This window comes from Vicugna pacos, chromosome 35, assembly GCF_048564905.1.
Source record: "Vicugna pacos chromosome 35, VicPac4, whole genome shotgun sequence".
Lineage (NCBI taxonomy): Eukaryota > Metazoa > Chordata > Mammalia > Artiodactyla > Camelidae > Vicugna > Vicugna pacos.
Genome location: NC_133021.1, coordinates 35086513 through 35106532, shown reverse-complemented (window position 1 = coordinate 35106532; position 20020 = coordinate 35086513). Strand labels below are relative to the sequence as shown.

The 20020-nt window shown below is 58.6% G+C and overlaps 1 protein-coding gene across 14 annotated transcripts in view; it reads right to left on the bottom strand.

The window, feature by feature from the left end:
- Positions 1-20020, bottom strand: part of ADARB2 (adenosine deaminase RNA specific B2 (inactive)) — a 420003-nt gene that overhangs the window by 67384 nt on the left and 332599 nt on the right. The gene's annotated exons all lie outside the window — the stretch shown is intronic.

Sequence of the window (20020 nt, the reverse complement as noted above, 5' to 3'; positions counted from 1 at the left end):
TTCTAATCTTGGGAAATTGAATGCAGGTGAACTTGGCCGTTTCCATTTGGTAAACTTATCCATTTTGGTGTCTTGAATCAAAGCGATGGAGAAGAATAAACCACTTCCTTGAGTTAAAAAATACACTTTTAGGAGCTACTCGGCATAAAAGGCTGAACAGGTACGAACTCGTAGCTGGTTAATTATCGTGCTGGAAGGAGTGCTCTTGGCAGCTGCTCCAGTGTCCTCACTTGAAAAATACCCAAGTCATGTGGCCCCAAGTGAACCGACAGAGGAACAAGACAGGACTGTTCAACGGTTTGAAACCGTGCTGTGAGGTCGGAGAAGTGGTACGGGTGATGGAGCAGGGAGCGTGAACCCGTTCAGGACCACGCGCTAATTCCAGCTTGGGCACTGTCTTACAGGACCTCTCCGCTGGACTCTTCTGGACTCTGGTTCCACGTGCGCAAGTTAACTGTTCCTACAAAAGCAGCAGCAGAAGAGGAAGAGGACACCGAGACGAGAAGGAGAAAAACGAGACCAGAGGGAGACTTAGGGCCCTCCTGCCGAAGAACGTTTGTGGAGCCCACTCTTAATGCTAAGCAGGATGCAGACGCTGGGCTGAGAGGTGGGAGTGACAGCCTCTCCTGCCCGGAGGACACGACACGGGCAGGAAAGCAGATAACGAGGACACACAGGCCCAGGGACGGACGTCGAGGGAGCCCTGGGGAGATGCAGACAGTTGAGGGCTGATGGGAAGGTGACGGGAGGCAGGTTGGGAGTCGGAAAGGAGTCCAGGCGGGGGAAGGGCCCACCGTGTCTGAGCAGAGCATCTGAGTCGGGGGACCTCCAGGGCCGGGCCCCTCACTGGGCAAATTCACGGTCCCTCTCGTCTGGAGGCCGCGCTCTGAGTCCCATGGGCCTTGTGTTTTGTGATGAGAGCATGGGGAGGCGAGGAAGGTTCTGTGAGCAGGTGAGACTCGAAATCAAAGACGAGACTTGGCAGCGTGTCCGGCTGCGTGCTGGGAAGCAGGACCCAGTCCCAGGGCGGGGGACCTGCACGCGTGGGAAGGTGCCGGGTCCCTGGACATTGAAGAGTGGACTCCAAGGGTGTTGGAAGGACCGCACGTCAGGACGTGGAGACGAGTCCTTACGGCTGGGTGTGCTGCATCCTGGGATGAGCTTGGGGACCCTGGGATTCGATAGTGAGGGATTCAATGGACGGCAGCCCGAGAGGGGGTGGGGGCTGCACACGGCTCAGCCGCACGGACGGGCTCTGGGAGGTGGCGGGCAGGGAGAGGGCCCTGTCCAGGTCGAGCCTCCAGGAAGCAGCGCCTACGATGCACCGTCAGCAGTAAACACACCAAGCCAGGCTCCGTCCTTCCGGACCGTCCAGTTTCTGTTGCTGTTGAAGGGTTCGAACCTCGTTACCTATTTCAGCGATGCTGTTGCCAGCCTACTCTGCAGGTGCTCCCGGCGCAGGGACGGCTCCCCCGACTGTTTTCACCATTGGGGGGGGGGCTGTGCGGTCATCTCCAGCACCGTGTCTGTGTTAAAATCACCCCCAGAGCGTTGCACATAGAACTCTTACCTCACGTTGTTTCTCAAGCAGCAGCGCGAGCGAGCAGGGGCTCCAGAAGTCTGCGCCGTGCTAACGTGTGACACGTTGGGCTCATCGCTCGGGTTCAGAGCGGAGTCCCGCACTCCCGCGTGCAGCCTGGGCGGCTCTGTTGGTGAAGGCGCAAACAGAACACGGCGCCGCCATGTCCTGCGCCACGGGGAGCTTCTGGGCAGCTGCCTCGTGCTCTGTGGCGCTGGTGCTGCCAGCTGAGATGGGAACGCCGTCAGACTAGCTCTAGGTGGAAACCCGGACGTTAATGGTAATGAAAGTGTGAATAAAATAATAAGAAAGACCTCTGCTGTTCACTCTGTTCTGTGATTCTTAGAGGGTCTAAATAATTAAGGCTATTAAAATGTACCACGTGTTCAAAATATCTCAGACTGGAAATGGAACGCCCTGACACTCTCAAATGTTAGACACATCGCCGACCTGGCTGGGGGGCTCCAGGCAGCAGGATGTGGTGGAGGCTCCTCACGCGGGCTGTCCGGGCTTCCCTCCGCCCGCTCCATCGTCCACACCCCTCCTGTCCCGTTAGAGTCCACCTGACCCCCTGCTCGGCACCCTCGCCAGGAAGGGAGGGCTCCGTGCACAGCCTGCTGGATGTGCCAGTAAGTGCTCCCCATTCGCCGCCTCTTTGCCCCTTTAAGGTCTCCGCACAGCAGCGCAGAGCCAACAGCACCCAGCCCGCACCTGCCCCGATTCCAGGGGCCAAGGGCCAGCGGGGCCTGCGTGGGGAGCAGGGCCCGCCCCAGGCTGGCTGTGCCGACGTGGGGCCACTTGCTCGGGGGCTCAGGACGGAGGACCTGGGACTCGTCAGGCTGCGGCCGAGAGTCCACATTTTTCTTTTGTTTTCCCCAAACGCACAGAGATGCACCCGGAGTGTTTCTGGGACTGAAGGGGCACGTTCGTGGTCTCCGGCCTCGAAGGGCACCTTGCTGTTCGGGGTGTTTCCACACCAGGAGGAGCGGCTGGATGATAGGTCAGTCTTACCTCCGTTCTCTCACATCCTTCAGGAAGGATGGCTGCATCTGGGTCTGAACAGAAGGCAGCAGCAGGGCCCTTGCAGTGTGACCGTGAGGGGGCCTCCCCAGGGTGGGCTCGGCTGGCCACCACCCCGGCCTTGAAGATGCCAGGCTGGACCCAGTGATCCCCACACCTTCCAACTGGGTGCGCTTATGCTGGAAGTAGTTTTGAACATTCACCCCCACGTGCAAACTCACTCATGTGCAGATGGTATGAAGCACCCTATTCATGTAACGGATGCAAATGTGAGACACCCTTCCCAAATGGACGCAAATGAACTCATCCACAAAGCAGACAGACTCACAGACACAGAAAACAAACTTGTGATTACCAACAGGGAAAGGGGGGTGAAGGGATAAACTGGAAGTTCGGGATTTGCAGACACAAACTACTGTACATAAAATAGATACACAGCAAGGCCCTGCCGTAGAGCACAGAGAACTGTATTCAGTGCCTTGTAACAGCCTGTAATGAAAAAGAATATGCAAACATATATATGACTGAATCACTGTGCCGTACACCAGAAACCACACAACACTGAATCGACTACAGTTCAATAAAAAATAAAAGGAAGCAGATGCGGTCAGAGGTTGGCACCCCGTGTCTGCACCATCACGCTGACCCCAAGTGCTGCCAAGACTGCAGATTCGAAGGAGCATCGAGGCAGCCCAACCCCTGAAGCCCTGCCTGCCGCCTCCACCCCCAGCTGGGTGGGACGAGAAAAGGGACCTCCAGCACCCAGAGGTCTTTACAAGCACAGATCCACCTCGTAACGGAAGCGTTCTTACGCAGGTCACTGTGACAAGCGGGGACTAGGCGGGACGCATCACGGACGTTACCTCTGGGGACCGTGCCTGTCCTCTCTGGATGGTGGCGCCCCGACCAGCCTGACCCTCCCCTGTTCAGCCCTCCTGCGCCGACCGTGAGCGGGAGACATTCTGGGGGGGGCTGGGGTGCTACAGCAGGAGTTGAGTGGATCTCCAGCAAGTGGGTTACTTTCAGTTTCTTATTGACCCATAAATTCATGACATGTAGTAAGAAAGCGATCAGGCTTCTTTGGGGCCAAATGCATTTGAAAATATTTTAGGAAATGCCTTGCTTGCTGGGACGGCATCAGTGCTGGGGGCAGGAGTCCAAAGGCGGCACGTGAGCCCCGAGGGCCAATCGTCTGCGCTTCCCGAGGAGGGTCAGTACACGTGCCCGCGCCTGCGCACATGCGACAGCTTGCATGTCACACATGTGTACGTACACAAAGGCACGGTTTTAACTCGTACCTGCCCATCTGGTTACCGCCACGTGGGCTGTTTTACTAAAGTTTGCAGCCGTAATAGGTGACTCTTTAAGAGCTCAAGGTGGGCTATCTTCTGTGATTCTGAAGCTTCCCTTTCACCAAGCCAAACGTCGTCTAGAGTTGGCAAGAACTTCTTGTCTCACCATTGGCTTTTCCGCGGGGTACGTGGGACTTCTCGCGCGGCTCCTCTGTAGCAGGAAAGCTGCGCCCTCCCTGCGCGCGGTCCTTCCTGGCGGGATCCGGGGTGCCCTGCCTCCTCAGGCTTCTGAAACCCTGCACGCATCGCTGCGGCAGCACAGGAGGGGTGATGCGATTATCTCCTCCTGTCTAAACCCTCCCCCGAGTTTAATTCTGAAATCTTAGCGTGACTGAGAATTGTCCAGTTACTTGATAAAAACGTGGCCTGAGGCAGTCTGATCTGGTGCGAGGCTCAGGGCTGCAAGCGTGGTCCCAGGCAGCCCTCCCCACGGAGTTACTGGGCCAAGCCTGGGAAACCCAAGGCCAGCTGCAGGCAGTTCTCAAGGGTTGGGGCTTACCTGACACGCGTCTGTGCATTCCCAGCACCAGACACGTTCCCCAGGGCAGAGCACTGCTCGTTGAATATTTGCAAAATGACGGAGGAATGGACCGACGGACGCACGGATGGATGGACAGACACATGGAAACCAGTCTCCCTGCCAGGAGACCTGCTGTCTGCGAGCTGCGTGGAGCTCTGGACACACTGCAGTTGTGTACGCCCTTCCTGAACCTTAAGAAGCATCCTGACATGTCGTAAGTCAGAATAAATACACTCCAGCCTAAGCAGGAAATTCTCTGTCGCTTTTCTTGGGTTTCAAAAGTCGTCAAAGCAGAATATGCCCTCCCTGATGATCTCGCTGTCTTGGCAACTGGCTCCTGGCCCCTTTATTCTGCTCAGTGCATGCAAGAGAGAGTGATGCCTGCATCACAGATAGACTGGCTTCCACGTCCCCCAGCACGGAATTTGGATTTGAACAGTGCTAAGTGGGTCCTCACATTTGGCTGCTGTGGCTAATGTGACCACTCATAGCCCGTTTCCGCGCATCTTCGTAACAAACGTAAACACAATTAGCTCTTGTTCAAAAACAGCTTGGTTGTAAAATCCAGTGATTTCTAAATGTGTCACCCATTTTAAGAAACTCCAATATGCAATCATTCAAATTTACGGAATGCATAAATTCAGCCCCAGTTCATTTTAAATTTATTCTTTGCTTTACCAAAGAATTCACAGCAGGGGGCCGCCAAACAGTAGGGTTCCGTGAGGCATTTAAATGTCACTCACTGCTACTCAGACGAGACTCCTCCACCGAGGCCGTAGCCTCGTCACCGTGTCTGCCTCGCGCTCACAGTGACTTCCTGAATGAGTTCTGTCGTGGTCACCCTTGCTTCTTCACGTCCTGAGTACCTGGTGCCCGTTCAGTGCGCTGCACGTTTAAAGGCTGCACTGGACTCTTGCACATCCCTCTGTCCCTTCAGATTCTCCGTGGGATACGTCGTGGGGACCCGCCCCACCCCCACCCCGAATATTTGTTAAGGGGATATCCCCGCGTAGAAAGGCAGGTGAGTCTATATCACGATGTGTGGCTACTGCACGGCTGGGGAAGGAAAATGAAGGCTTTGAAAGTTCCTTAGGTATTTCTTCTCGTTATAAAGTGAGAATGACCTTTGCAACTGCATTTAGGGTCAGCTGCTTATGAATTACGAGGAATTCCTCGTGGAGAAGACATTTCCTATCGCCTGCTCGCCCTCAGAAGACCACAAGGGTTCTCTGCAGGAAAAATTACACTTTCTCAGTCCACGGAGGGTTCTCCGTGTCAGGCAGTTTTATTCTTGTCCTTCGTGCTGTGAAGAATTACTTTCGGGAAGTTCCAGCTCATTACTCCCGGTCTCCATCACCCGTTCTCAGGGGCGGTGGCCTTTGCGGTGGGCGGCAGCACCCACCTCTGCACTGTGGCCCCCCCGACCCGCCGCAGAGACAGGGCAGCAGCCTGGCAGCCGAGCGCGACTCAGGACACAGGAGTCGGCAGGCGGGAGACTGAGGAGCTGGGTAGTTTCAGGACGAATCCAAGACGTTTCCCCCTGTCTTTTATTTAAAGATCTGCTTTGTGAGTTTTATCCACAATCAGGAATCGACTTTACAAAGTCAGTTAATTACTGGGAGAGAGAAAAAGCAGATTCACACAGTCCGTGTTTGTGAGCACGTGGTGTAGGGGTGTGTGTGCTTTTTTGCAAAATAAATCCCAATCCTTGGGCAAATACCCAAGAATCGGGGAAGACAAAACGCTGAGGGTGGTTTTCACTCAGGAGCGACTCTGACGGCGCAGCTGAAGGATGCGCAGACCTGGCCCTGTCGTGGCTGCACTGGGGGTTGGCTGAGTGCCGGGCGTGCCGCTGGGCGGTCCAGCTCCTCTGTGCACTGGGGCAGAGGCTCACGGCCCACCCCAGCCCTGGCTGTGGGGCGCCAGGGTTAGAACCGAATCTGACACCCTTCCTTTTGTCGAAGTCGTTCCAGTGATCCGCACTGTCTCACCTTGTTGATGTCATCGTTTCAAATGCTCTGAGAAGTTCAGAGCGTGAGTCGTAAACCTTTCAAGATAACTGGTCGGACTACAAGAGGGGCGGCCCTGTTCTCAGAGCTGCATAATCGTGGTGTCTCCTCGAGACACCCACCCGGGCCCGTCTTCGGGTCCCTCGGCTGCACAGGCAGCGCCGTGGGCCGGCCTGGCGCTCGCTCTGCCTTGGGGTTCCTGGCACGGGGCTCTGTTGTTGCTGAATCCAGCTGTGGGACTTCGCAACGTGAGCAGGAATCGCTGGTGTGAGTTACGATGTCCTGAAACAAGAGCACCTATTTCAAATGAGAAACACTCGCTGAAGCAAGTCCAGGGGGAAGAGACGTTGAGGAAGAAACACGTCCCCAAACTGAACGGGCAGTTCATCAAGAGCAGGAAGAGCACAGACCTGTGGCAGGCGTTTCTCCCTCCGGTCATGCTGGCTGGTGAGGGCTTCGTCAAACGCGACTTCGGAAGTTCAGCCTTACATATTTCAATTCAATCCACCAAAAGTTTAGCTATCTTGTGCTGCGGTTCCAACCGACTGTTCCCAGTTCACTGCTTCTGGTCCCTAATAACTACTCTGCAGATTAACTTCATTTTTTATCATTCTTTCCCCATTTCCAATTCTCCCCTTCAGATCTCTGTCAAATAAAATGTGCGGTTTTAGCCATGCCCTCCTTCTACCCGCCCCCCCCCCGGAAAATGCTGAAACGAGAAAACCAGGTTCCATTCTTCATCGGAAGCGCTGACTAGAACAAGGCATGGATTTCCCGTCCAGGACGGCCTCCCTGAGCGTGGGTCCTCGGACTTGCGCGGGGGACAGCCCCCTCCTCTGGGGCGGCTCCCTCCCCCCAGGCCTAAGAGTTAGAGGGCACAGGGTGGCAGGGAGGTGACCGACCGCGAGAGCCGACGTTTGGGCCCAGGAAGCAGCGCTGCAGGACAGGCGGTTTTCTGGTTGACGCTGATTGGATTCCAGACCAATTTGATTCTCCGCCTGTCTGGGGCCGCAGAACAATCACACGTACGACCTGTTCCCTTTCTGCTTGGCTACAGACGTCCCTGCTGTCTCAGAGACCAGGTCCTGCACAGACGTGGGGCTGCAGGAACAGCTCCGACTTGGGCACGAGTCACATCAAAGGGGCCATCCCAGACCTCTGTGTCTTCGGACACTTTGTAAATGCTGCCCGTGGTCTCTGGTAGGTGGGTACCTGTCATAGACGACACGCCATCTGTCTTAGAAGGACCAGGACATCCCGTGCCCACAGAAACCACTCATCTCTGACGCTGGGAAAGCCCTCTGTCTCAGCGAAAGGGCTGACCTGGAGAATTTTCAGCTTGGCACAAATCCACTCTGCCCTGGACTGGTTGATACTTTTGCTTTGTTTGGTGGTGTCTGTTTTTAATCTCTTTCATCATCAAAGCAGGTGGGCATCTTCACAAACTGTAGGGGAGCACATGGTGGCTCTGTTGGCTCCCCGAGGACCGTGACCTGCTCTTCCAGGGTCAGGTCAGCAGAAGGTGCGGTCGAGAAGGCGTCTCCGCCCTGCCACAGACTCGGTTGGGTCCATGTCTTCTCTCGGCAGCAGGGTTAGCTTCGGAGAAGGACTGTGGGGGTGGGGATGGGGGTGTTTCTGCAAACACAAGATTTCAGTTGGCTGTGTTCTCAGCCTGGGTCAAAATCTGGGTCTTAGATGGTGGATCTCGGGGGGACGGAGAAGGTGCAGTGCACGTGGTCTGCACGGCACCAAAGCCCAGGGTCCGTCACTGTCTGTCCAGAGCCGGGCAGCACCAGGGGGTAAAGCTGGGGGAAAAGGCACTTCCAGGAAGAGGAATGAAAGCCACACCGAAGACAAAGTCAGTTCACGCTTTTCTCACTGCAGAGTCACTGACAGCCCCTCCCGCTGGTGGGAGGGCCCCTCTGAAGCGGCGTCGGGACCCGTCTCCAACCTCCCCCCGCCAGCCTGGACTCGCGCAAGACTGGAGCTTCCACACGGTCTGGGGGTCATTTCTATAAAAGAAGGGGCTAGGTTAGGGTTTCTAAAACTCTGCAGTCATCTGATTTACTGGCCAAACCAAAAGACCAACAGTGAGAGGCGTCACCCACAATCCTGGGTGACCCTTGGATCCAGGGGGACCCGTTGGGGTCCGATGAACATCCCTGGACTCGGTCGTCCACCGAGTCTGACTGGCCAGTGTTGGAAACAGGCCGCTGTTGGGTGGCGTGTGTACCTCCACTGCCAGAGGAGGAGAAGGGCCGGCGGGTGGGTCTTCAGGGACCTGCAGGGTCGTAAAACCTTTCAAGATAACTGGAGAGTTATCCAGCGGAGAAGGGAGGCCAGGAGCCCCCAGTGCGTTCCGTGTGCCTCCAAATCACCTGTGGGGTCAAGGTCGCCAGCCCTGCTTCACGACCAAGAAGAGAGGTCTTGGACCCTCGCCCTTGGTCTTGCTGGTGACTGACAGGTGGGACCCAGACTGCGTGCAACAGAGCAGGACCCGATGGGGCCTTCCTGGGACAGATCCCCGCACCCCCATGTTCCCCGCCTGCCAGTTGTCTGCACAAAAACTTTAGCCAAAGAATACGTTTAATCAGAGAAGTGAAAAAATTCAGAAGCACAGGAAAACAGTCAAGCAAAAGAAACACTAATAGTTTAGCCATTAGACAAGGTCACGGACCTTTAGTTCCTCCTCAGGGGCTGCTGACAATATTCTGAGCCACGTCCTTGAGCTGTTTTGCAGAAGCTGAAGCCACACACCTCCCTCCAGGAGGAGACGTTAGCTCCACAATGACCAGACTGTAGCCGGGACAGAAGCTGGCACAGTTCCGAGAACTGGCCTCAGAGAGACGGGAACAGACCCATCCTGGGCCTGGAGATTAACTGCACTGAGCACAATCAAGGTCAAGACCGGCCAGTGACCAGTTTCAGGAGGACTGTCGGCGCTGACCATGCTGCTCACACGTGGCCCCTCCTGCGCCTGTGCACCCCCGAGACTCCCCTGTAAAGGGCTCTTGCCCCTCGATCCACAGTGGGGAGCTGGCTTTTTGGGACAGGAAGCCACTTCTCCCCAGGTTGCTGGCCTCCTGAATAAAGCAGCCTTTCCTTTCTACCAACACTTGCCTCGAGAGCACAGGCTTCAGAGCGGCGAACAGCTGGACCTGAGCTTGCTGACGCAAGGGCTCCCCGGGGCCCTCCCTGTCCGGCCCCGCTGCGCTTTCAAGTTCCATTCCCCACTCCCCCGTGACCCTTTCTGGGGCAAGAGACCAGCCAGACTGAGGGTTGGGTCAAGAAGGCACACAGGTGAGTCACTCATGGCTGCTCACAGTTGGACGGTGACCACAGCCGGGGGGAGGCCCCCCTCACACCCCAGACCCAAGCGCCCTGACCCTCCCCACCGGCCCCAAGGTCACATCAACATGCACGTCCATAGGTGCCTGGTTCCTCGAGTCTCAGTCTCACACTCTCAGCCCCGGGGGCGCCCCAGGCAGCTCCTTCGGTCGGCGACGCCGCCCTCGTGCCAGGGGGAACGCGGTCACCCACAGTACAGACAAGGACACCAGAGGCTTGAGTGAGCTGCCAGGGACACCCAGCTGTGAAGGTGGGGGCTGGCTCGCTGGCCCCAGTGTGGCTCGGTGGCAGGAGAAATCCTCCCGGTCGTCCCACATCAAAACCAAACCTGGAGTTTCTGGCCACGCGCCCCCCCCCCCCCCCCCCGTCCCATCGCTGCCACTTTGGCGTGTGATCCCGCAGCCTGCGTTCTCGGGAACCGCCCCTGCCCGCTGCCTGCCCCTCCCAGCCGCATGTGGCAAACAGCTCCCCGGCTGTGATGGTCTGCCCCCTGCCCTCCTCCTGCTGTCCCCTCCTCCATGGAGGCTTCCCTCCTGAGTTCCATCAGAATTCACCCACCCCCACTTCACAGCCCGGCCGCCATGACAGCCGCTTGTTCCCCTGGGGCCAGTCCTGGCTCTGGGGCCCTGACCCACGGCCTCGGGTGGCCGGGCCGCCGGGCCCGTGACCGAGAGCTGCCAGGAAGCCATGCCGCGGGAAGCCCTCGGTGCCCCACTCCGCCTCCGCCGGCCCGGTCGCTGCAGATTCCAGTTTCTGGGTGTTGAAGCCCACACCCACAGAGGCCGCAGGGCAACGTGAGCGCTTGATGGAAGCACGTGCTCTCGGAATTCTCTGCTTTGGTAACAGACTGAAACCTCTACCCCAAGCCAGGCAACCAGACTCCTTTGCTGAGTACCTCCCCTCGCGGGAACACGGGCAGGACACGGAGAGACGCCCCTGCCCGTGGAAGCAGCTTTGATCACCGATTTATTTTAATCACGACCTCGGGGAAAATGCCCTGGATTTAAAAAAAGCCTCTCGTGCTTGCTGTCTGTGTGGTGATTACTGTTCTGTGGGCTTGTAATTTCGAGTACTTGAGTGACCTCCTAAGTCCCCTGAGTGCATTAATTCAGAGAAACACATTTTAAACTAGTTTAATCGTGCTGTTGTCACAAACTGTTGTTCCCCTTTCTGAGCTCCGTTAGGCTCTAGCGTGCAGGGGGAGGGGCGATGGAGGTCTGGGAACGTGAGCACATCTCTGCCCAGGTGGAGAGGGACTCCCCTCTCCTGCGACATGAAGGACAGTGACACCGTGAACACAGGTCCCCCTCCAGCGGGGAGAACCCGTGGTCACTGCACTTGACTTAAAACTGCAGCCGAGGGAGGGGGAGCTGATCCTCAGGGACGAGGGTGGACATGCTGCCCTCGCTCCTCCGGGAGGTGCCGGGGGTGGGGGGATACGTGTCCCCTCAGACGCCATGTGTTTAAACAGGGCTGACGTTCAGCTGACCTCCGATCCTCACAGAGACGCTCAGCTGCCTGGAGCAGAAGGCAGAGGACCAGAGGGTTCCCCGGCCCCTGCCCGGACACCCCCGAGATAAGCGCATGTCCCTGCCCGCACACGGCTCCCAGGGCGCCTCCTTCCCGGGCCGTCAGCTTCTCCCTGGTCCGGGAAGCCGGATCCTGATGGCAGTGAGGAGCAAAGCTCTGGCTTTGCCCAAGCTGCCGGCCACACAGAGCGGCATCAGTGCTGCGTGGTGAGCCGGGGTCGTGGGTCGGGTGGGCACATGGGCGTCTGGAGCCCGAGGGCCTGTCAGTGCCACCCAGGGGGTCCTGGCTGGTCCCCACCCAGCCAGCCTGAGCCAGCCCGGTGTTTTAGGAGTCCCTCCCCTCCTCTAGTGGGACCGAGCGTCCTGCCAACTAACCACGCCGCGGCACGTCTGCCCACCCGTGCTGCCCGACACGGCGTCCTGGGACGAGGAGGACAGACCGCCTTGTGCAGGTGCGTGTACACACGTCACAGGTACTGACCACTCCACCGGCCCCACTCCGTGCAGTGACACTTTTATCACCAACCTGCTTTACAGGCAGAGCCAGCCCTCTCCACCTGGGGCTGCGCTCACCTCCCCGACCAGGGTGGGAGGCCTTGCCACCTGCCACCTGCCCGAGGGGCAACCACTCGGGTGGAAAGGCCGCAGGACGGCGGCTGGACCCGGGGGCACCTCCGCCTGCACGTGGCACGCCCCACGTAAAGGGTTGCTGACGCGGCACTCGTGTGAGTTTCCTCCCCCATCACGCGTGTGCACCAGGATCATAAACGTGGGAACAGGGTGGGGTTAGGGCCCCTGAGAAGTAAGATGGAAGGAAGAGAGAGAGGTTCTCGAGGGACCACCATGGCCTGCTCCAGGGACAAGCTTCCTCAGAAGGGGGCCTGGGGGTCAGGGTGTGGGTTCCCCACATGGGCCTGGAGGAGCAGAGCTCCAATCTCCTTCAAGAAGACCCTGCGGGGTGAGTGGGGCCCCCCAGGGCCTCTGAGACTTGCACAGTACGTGGCCGAAGCCACGCCATCCTGAAATCTACAAGCCCCCGGGGCCGCGGGGGGTCGGGGGACCAGGGTCTGAGTGGAGCACCAGTGGTGCCACCTCCGAGAGCTGTAACACTCAGTAAAGCGCCTAGGACCACACGAGGCAGGACGGTGCCCGACACGCCGTGGCTCCTCCTCTCGTCGCCCCGGGGCTGCGGGCTGGAGAGCACGGCTTACAGACTCTGCGTCACGGAGCGGCAGGCACGTTAACTACATCTGGAGACACCAAAACTCAGCACTGGGGACACAGAGGCCTAAATACGTACTTAACTTTTTAAACCTTAAATTGTACCAAACTTCTTCCAGTAGGGAGTTAGTGGGGGGGAGGCTACTGTGTAAGTGCACATTGTACACCGTGTCCACACTGTGTACGTGTGGACTGACTGGCGTGCAGACACGGCGTCACTGTAAATCACACTGTACACACACACACACTGCATGCACGCTGCGTCAGCACACAAGCGTGCTGCTGGGCGTCTACAAAGCGTCTGGCCCCCTCACTGCAGGGCTGGAGAGCTGCCCACGTGGGTGGGGACCCATCGCTGCCACTCTGGTGTCAGTGCGTCTCCCGAGCAGATGAGATGTGGGGAGGGTCAGGGTCGGCTGGACATGCGGGAGGGAATCTGCTGTCCTTCTGTGAAAGGCTTCTTCCCCCTCGCGGACCACAAGAGGGTGTATGTGGCCGCGAAACGCAGATGGAGCGGCGGTGCTGAGAGGAGGAAGGCTGCCTGACCGACGAGGGCCTGGACGCAGGCAGAGCGCCACAGCGGGGTGGGGTGGGGTAGGGGAGCAATCGCGGGGACCCAGGGACCTGGGGACCCCAGCCGCCAGAGCTGCGCAGGCCCGCAGCTGGGGTTCCGACCCTTGCTCCAGACGCAGGTCCGGGAAGTCTCAGTCCGATGGGCCCCTGCCAGGTGCTGGAGGCGTCTGCCCGAGACGCTCATCTGAGGCAGGAGGGCGGCCAAAGAGGGTGGGGTCTGACTGTGCGTTCTGGGGACTCCTAGGTGGTGACCACCCCAGAGCCCACTCTTATGAAGGTGCCATGATTCTGGACAAAAGAGCCAAGTGCTGCCCCCTCTCCTCTCCTCCACACCAAAGGACCAACCTGACAGCCGTCCACCCGCAGCTTCAAGGAAACAAGCGCCCTCAACGGCGGAGGCGTCCCCCTCTCCCTCCCAGAAAACAGAAGTGCTGCGGGCGTCGGGCCCCTAAGGGGCCGGTTTCTATTCTCGCCCACTGGACCCTGTTTTTCCCTCCAGATGCAGGTTTACACACACACATATGAACGTGCAGGTCACGCATGCGCCGGGCGTGTATGTGTGAGAGAGAGAGAGGTGAGAGTCGCTCTGAATTTCACTCTGTGCCTCAAAGAAGTGGGTTCATCTCGACTGGTTGACTCCTTGTTAAAGCCATTAACAACAACTGGACACAACGGGGTGTCTGCATGGACTCAGTCCTGTAATTTCTCAGTGTTGGGCGGAGGGCAGCCTCCGCATGCTCTCCCAGCCCCCACGTCCGGACCGAAAGCCACCGGCACGTGTAATAGGCAGGACACGTCTCGGTTCCCCAGGGCTCAGGGACTCGGCAGCGCCCACATGGATCTGAGGTCACGGCGGGGGGGGGAGCTCCGAGCTCCTGATGGGAACATTCTACATCCTCCACGTCTGCGTCCCCTGATCTAAACTCAGGGAACCCGGAACCAAACACATGCTCCTCGGGGCCTCTCCCACGTGTGGAGCAGGAGGCCGGCAGCACCGCCCCGCGCAGGACAGTCACCTCCCCTCATGAGGCCGAATGTCGATGGAAGGCGTTCTGCTGTGAAACAAAGGTTTTTTTGGCACTATGGAAAGGCACTCAAGGAACCGTTCCTTCTCCTGAAACCACTGAGTGTGGGACAATGGGAGCAGGGGGCGTGGCAAGGGGTCAGGGCTGAGCCTAAGAAACCAGAATCTTCAGATGGTGGTGTTCTTGGATGCGAAGAGGTCCACCCTGCGAGCTGGGAAGGCTGTGATGTCAGCGAGGTAACTGAGCCTGCTCCCCCGGAAAGACAGGGCCAGTGCGCCCTGCACCCCCAGCCCCACTGTACACGTTGCATCTGGGTACAACCACGACAACGCAGCAGCCACGCTGTGGGTGGAGCCCCAAACCCCGCTCCCTGACCAGGGCTGTGGGGGAAGCCCCCGGCCCCATTCTGGGTTGAGACTGGGCTGGCTGGCCGAGTTCTGTGACACCGATTCAAGTAAAGCCCTTTCTTCCACGATCAGTTCCTGAGACACGGGTTTCCTTGATGAGATTCTGGTCCTGCTCACAGGGGCTGGGTCTAAACCAGGGCTGAGAGACCCATGGTGAGATTCTTTTCTTCATTAACCGTCAAACCACTGCTTAATCTGCTGGCATCCTGCCCTCTCCGCTTCCTGACACCGCATTGCAGGACGGCAAGGGGGGATGAGACTGGAAAGGCCAGTGGTCAGCCGGGCGTGGGGCTGGGGCGGGAGCCGGCAGGCGCTGATTTGAGCTGATTTGTTCCGATGTCAACGATGGCGCGTAAACATACCCCTGGGCTCCTTTCTGGTTAAAGTTGCGGATTAACAGGTTGCTCCAGACTGATGAGTGGCCCCCAGATCCGTGTGTTGAATCCTAACCCCCAAGGTGATGGTGCCAGGAGGTGATGAGGTCAAGAGGTCACGAGGGGGAGCCCCATGCCGGGGCGAGAGTCCTTACACAGGGAGCCCAGCGGCCTCACCGCTCCTCCAGGCGAGGGCTCGGGAGCGGCCACCACCCGTGACGCAGGAGGCGGGTCCTCACCAGACGCGGGGCCTGCCTGTGCCTGGGTCTCGGCCTCTCAGCCTCCGGACCCAGGAGGACAAATTCCAGCGGCTTACTGACCGCCTGGCCTGTGGAATTCTGCTGGAGCAGGCTGAAGGGACGAAGCCAGAGAGACTTTCTTATGAGTCCGGAATCGCTGAATTTCAGTCTTGTGTCTGAGAGGGAAGCATGAATATCCCAGGCTCTTTGTTTTCCCACTAATTTGGTGGAAGTCTTTCCAGGAAAGGGCCGCCCTTGACCCTGGCTCTCACTGACCACAACCTCTCCATGCTCGCTGCACAGATTTCTACTTGTTCTTTACACTCGAATGTCACCAAACCAGCCAGGGCTGAGATCGCCTGTCGGGACGATTTCCACGGGAAGTGGAAAGTGCAAAGTGGTGGTGAGGGTGCAGGTCCAGGAGGAGAAGGGAGACAGGGGAGGAAGGCGAGTGCTGTCTAACCCCCTCCCCACCGCCCCATCCGCCAACGCCGCGAGGCCCAGAGAGGGTCTGCAGAGACGCGGGAGTGTCGCTCATCTGGAGACCCATCAGCCCAGCCCTCCAGTTCTCTCCGTGGACAGAGCCGCTCTCCTAGTCTGCTGTGCGGGCAGGTGCCTGGACATGGTGGGCCCCGCCCTGCTGCCAGCCCCAGCAGGAAAACAGCTGAGAAAGTGCAGCCATGAGGAGCGCCCTGCTGCAACCGGGAGAAATCAGCCTTTTCCAAGGAAATAGTTGGGATCCAGAGCAGTTTCTTCCTACCTGTAGAACCTGCAAAGCAGCAAGTGTCCTTCGGAGGTCATTCTGGAATCCCCGAGCTGCCGGGGGTGGGGGGGCGGGAGAGTGAGGACCCACGGGGCGGAGAGGAGGACACCGTGGGAACGTCCACTGCTGTCTCGGGGGGGCCTTGGGTGAAACGTGGTGGATGGTGTGAGCCCATCTCAGAGCAGAGTGATGTGAGTCCCACAGCTGTGTGCGTAAATCTGAGCCCATTTAAACCCGAGGAGCGCTCCATTGCTAACTCATTATAGCGGCATCAATCAACACTTCGCGTTTGGCAGGGGGCCCGCGGCCTCTGCTGGGGGAGGGGGTGGTTGGCAGAAACCCAGCCTGTGAAGTGGCCAGAGGTGGCTGGGGGTCACCCTGGCCTTGGACGGAGGACAGCGGGTTCGTGCGCACAGCTCCCCGTGCCCCGCGGTGCGGCTGTTGAGAGCGCGGTAACAGGCAGCCCCTGGTCTGTTCTGCAGCTGATCCTGGGGCAGGTTCCTGAGACGGGGTCGCGCCCGGCAGCTCTGATCCAAATTTGCCCTAAAACGTGGAAACTCCACAGGCACTGCTCACTTCCTGTGGTGTGTGACCGGGGCTGCCCCCCCGGCGGCGAGAGCCGCGTCACCTGGGCCAGAGCAGGTGCGCCCCAGCAGGCTGCACACCTGACTGAGCGAGAGCGAGGACAGGCCTGGGTGGCCGCTCCCCGGAAGGATTCCTGTCCCCAGATGGAAGCGAGCAGCCGCTGTTCGTTTTAAAGGCGGCCCCTCTATCCTTGCGGATAAAGTGTCTCAATTGCTCTCAGTCTTTAAGACACTATTTGAGCTGCTGGAGCCTGACATGGAATTTAAAAAAGTCAAAAACAAACCAAAAGGGGAATCACTGAGGGTGAAGGAGAAGCTCGCAAGCCAGACAGGAAACCGGCCGTCCCACCCAGCGGCGAGTGTTCCCGCCCCCTCCCTTCTGTGTCACCACAAGTTTCCTCCGTTTCTTTCTTCTCCTTCACAGGACTTCCTGCTCCTCTCTGGCCGGTTTCCCCGCGGCAGAAATGCCCAGAGATGAGCCTCTGGCCGAACTGAAAGCTGTTATGAATTCAAGTCTTTTCAAGCCGGGAGTGGGGAATAAAGACCACAGAGACGCAGATTTTGTGATTTCTTTGTCTTTCTTTCCTTCCTTCCTTCCTCCCCCCTCCCTCCCTCCCTTCCTTTCTTCTTCCTCTTCTTTTTTCCCCTTTTAACAATGATGCCTCCAGGTGATGAGTATTTCTGCTCCTACACACTCTCGTTATCGCTTCCAGGTTTCCCGTTGACCGAGGGGTCCCTCGCCAGCCCAGATCCAGGACGTCTGAGGACGCGGGCCAGCCCTCCCACCAGCCCCGGTCTCGGCGGTCACCGTCATCAGCTGGTGCTGGCAGTGTCCCCTCGCTCGGGCCTGCACTGTTTCAGAGGATTTGAGACAGCACGGCCTCGTCGCTCTACCAAAGAGACCTGATCCCATGAAACCGAAGGACCGAATCAGCCTGATTCTGAGAAGCACCCGGGCGGAGGAAACTGGAAATCAGGTACCGAGGAACTCGCAGCCGGTGACTGATGCCTTTACTGAGAGTCATTTTGCAGAACTTACTCTTTGGGGATCGAGGCTGGAATAAGTCTAAACTAATTGTCTTGACTGCTGGAAAACGGCTTCTGGCCTGGATGAGAGCAGCGGTCCCTGTAGGTCTCACACGGGGCGTCTGTGACGGGCGAGCCCCCGGGGTCTGCTCTGCAGCTGAGGTCCCAAGAAGCCAGGAACCCGGTAGCGCTGGCCTCTGACACGCCTGGCGGGACTTGGCGGAGCAGGCGCCTGGCCCCGGATCTCCCGCGGCTGGGCCCAGCGCGCTCCCCATGCGACTGCCGAGTTGGAACTTTTTCACCCCTAGTGATGGCTCTGGAGCCTTCGGTTCAAAGTGCTAAACACAGACATTGTCTCTGCGTCTGCGGGACCCAGCGGGGGACTCTCAGAACCCAGACTCCTGCACACCAAGACAGGACTTCGGGTAGAAAACATTAAATTCCGAGGCTGAGACCCAGGCTGCCCCAGCCGTGAGCACGCTGCCACCCCGGGGGGACTCGGGCAGGGTCCTCCCGGCTCAGCGGTGGGTCCTGCCCTTTCTGAGAGTGTGAACGGCGTTCTGGGCACCCTGCTAGGCCGGGGTGCCTGGCTGGCCTCCTGGAGCAGGTGCTGATGGCGCAGGTAAACGGCAAAGGTGGGCCCCCCGGGAGCAGGACCGGCCTGAGCGGGATGCACACTGTGTAGACGTGTAGGCGGCGGTGGGCGGAGGAGGAAAGCGGAGCAGAATTTACAGGGAGCCTTGGAATCTTTTTTTGAAAGCTCAGCCCCTGAATCCAGACCAGGCGCACGGCAGGATTCGAATTTAATAAAGCCGTGAGGTGGGGGCGCCTGGTCCTGAGCCCTGACCTGCCCGGCCCCGCCCGGCCTGGTAATGAGCCCAGGACAGACCTTGTGTGATGTCGGCATGTCTGGGGTGATGGATGGCCCGCAGCCCTCCCGCCGCTCCGCGCGCTCCATCATCCAGTGGGGTGTTAGCGGACTGTCAGAGAGAAATAATTTAGCGGCGGTGGCTTTAACTGATGTGCTGCATTCTGGGGTCAAATGACTGTTACAAAGCAGTGGTGCCGCCGGGCTCCTCCGCTGCGAGGGCTCATGGTGACAACATGAAAGGAAAGGCCTCATGGCTGGGACGCACTGACATCCTTCACCTTTCCCGGGGCGGGCGCAGCAGGGCCAGCACAGCGGGGCCAGACGAAGGGCCTTCTCACTAAACAGCGGGGGGGAGGGGGGTACCCACAGCCCACGGGGAGGGGACCTTCCAGGAAAGGGGGCGGGACACAGGCCACGGCCACCTGGGGCCATCCTGCCGGTAGGGGCCAAGGGGCTCCTTGGGGGCCACTGGTGGTTTGAGCTGCAGACATGGGTGGAGACGCTGTGCAAGGAGGACGAGGAGGGGAAGAGATGAAGTGGGGGCGTCAGGCAGGGGCAGCGGGACAGCAGGGTTTCTGGCGGGGACTCCCCACCATGGCCTAGCTTTGCAAACGCCCCTCTTCGCCTGGACTGTGTGTTATTTGAGGGTGGGTCGGAAGGCAAGATGCGTGGAGATGATGGGTTAAACTCCTCGACCTCGTGCCTGGAACGTTTAGTAAATATTTGACAATAAATGAAGGACTGGGGGCCAGAGGTGGCAGGAGAAACAGCCGCCCCTATTGGGGTTCTCTGTTCTATGGTCTCTGCCCTTCAGGCAGCAGAGCTGTGGGGAGCAGGCCGATGTCTGTGCCGGCGCGTGCTCTGCACCTGCCAGTCAGAGGGACGTTCACTGAATGAACGGATGATGGATGGATGGAAGGACGGGTGGGCGGGTGGATGATTGCTCCTGGCTGTGATTCGACGTGAGGGGTCTGTCCTAGTGCATTTGTTTGATCTGCTGTCCAGAACCCCCCGAGCTGCCGAGTCTCGGTGGCGTGCTGACTTCTCCAGCGGATGCACGACCTCCTGAGGCAAACAGCGGTTTCCACCCGAGGTGCTGCAAGGTAAGGACACTGTGCTCGTAGCCATACCTCACGAGTGCCTGGCACTGAGCATGGACCCTGTGCTGGGCCAAGTGCCTTTCACCTGCAGAACGGTTCTCTCCTCCACTGACGTCAAAAGTGAATAAAGATAACTTTCTGCATCTGATACATCAGTGATGCCTGCAGAGTCCTCAAAACGGTAAGAGGAAAGACGATTTGCATAAACAAGCAGTTACGAGAGTGGTGAGGGTGAGGAGGTCAAACAGCGTACGGTCAGTTCCCGACACAAGGACAGTTCCTGGAGTCGGGACAGTAAACTCTGAGGAGGCAGACACCTGGATTTGTGTGGCGAGGCCCGAGAAGCGACCGTGAGGCTAGGCTCCCACCCCATCCCCTCTGAGCCCCCGACACCGGCCGCTGCCTCAGCTGGAGCCACCGAGAAGGAGTGATGCACGTGCGCCTGGTTCCTCCAGCCTCCAGAGCCAGACACTCAGCCCA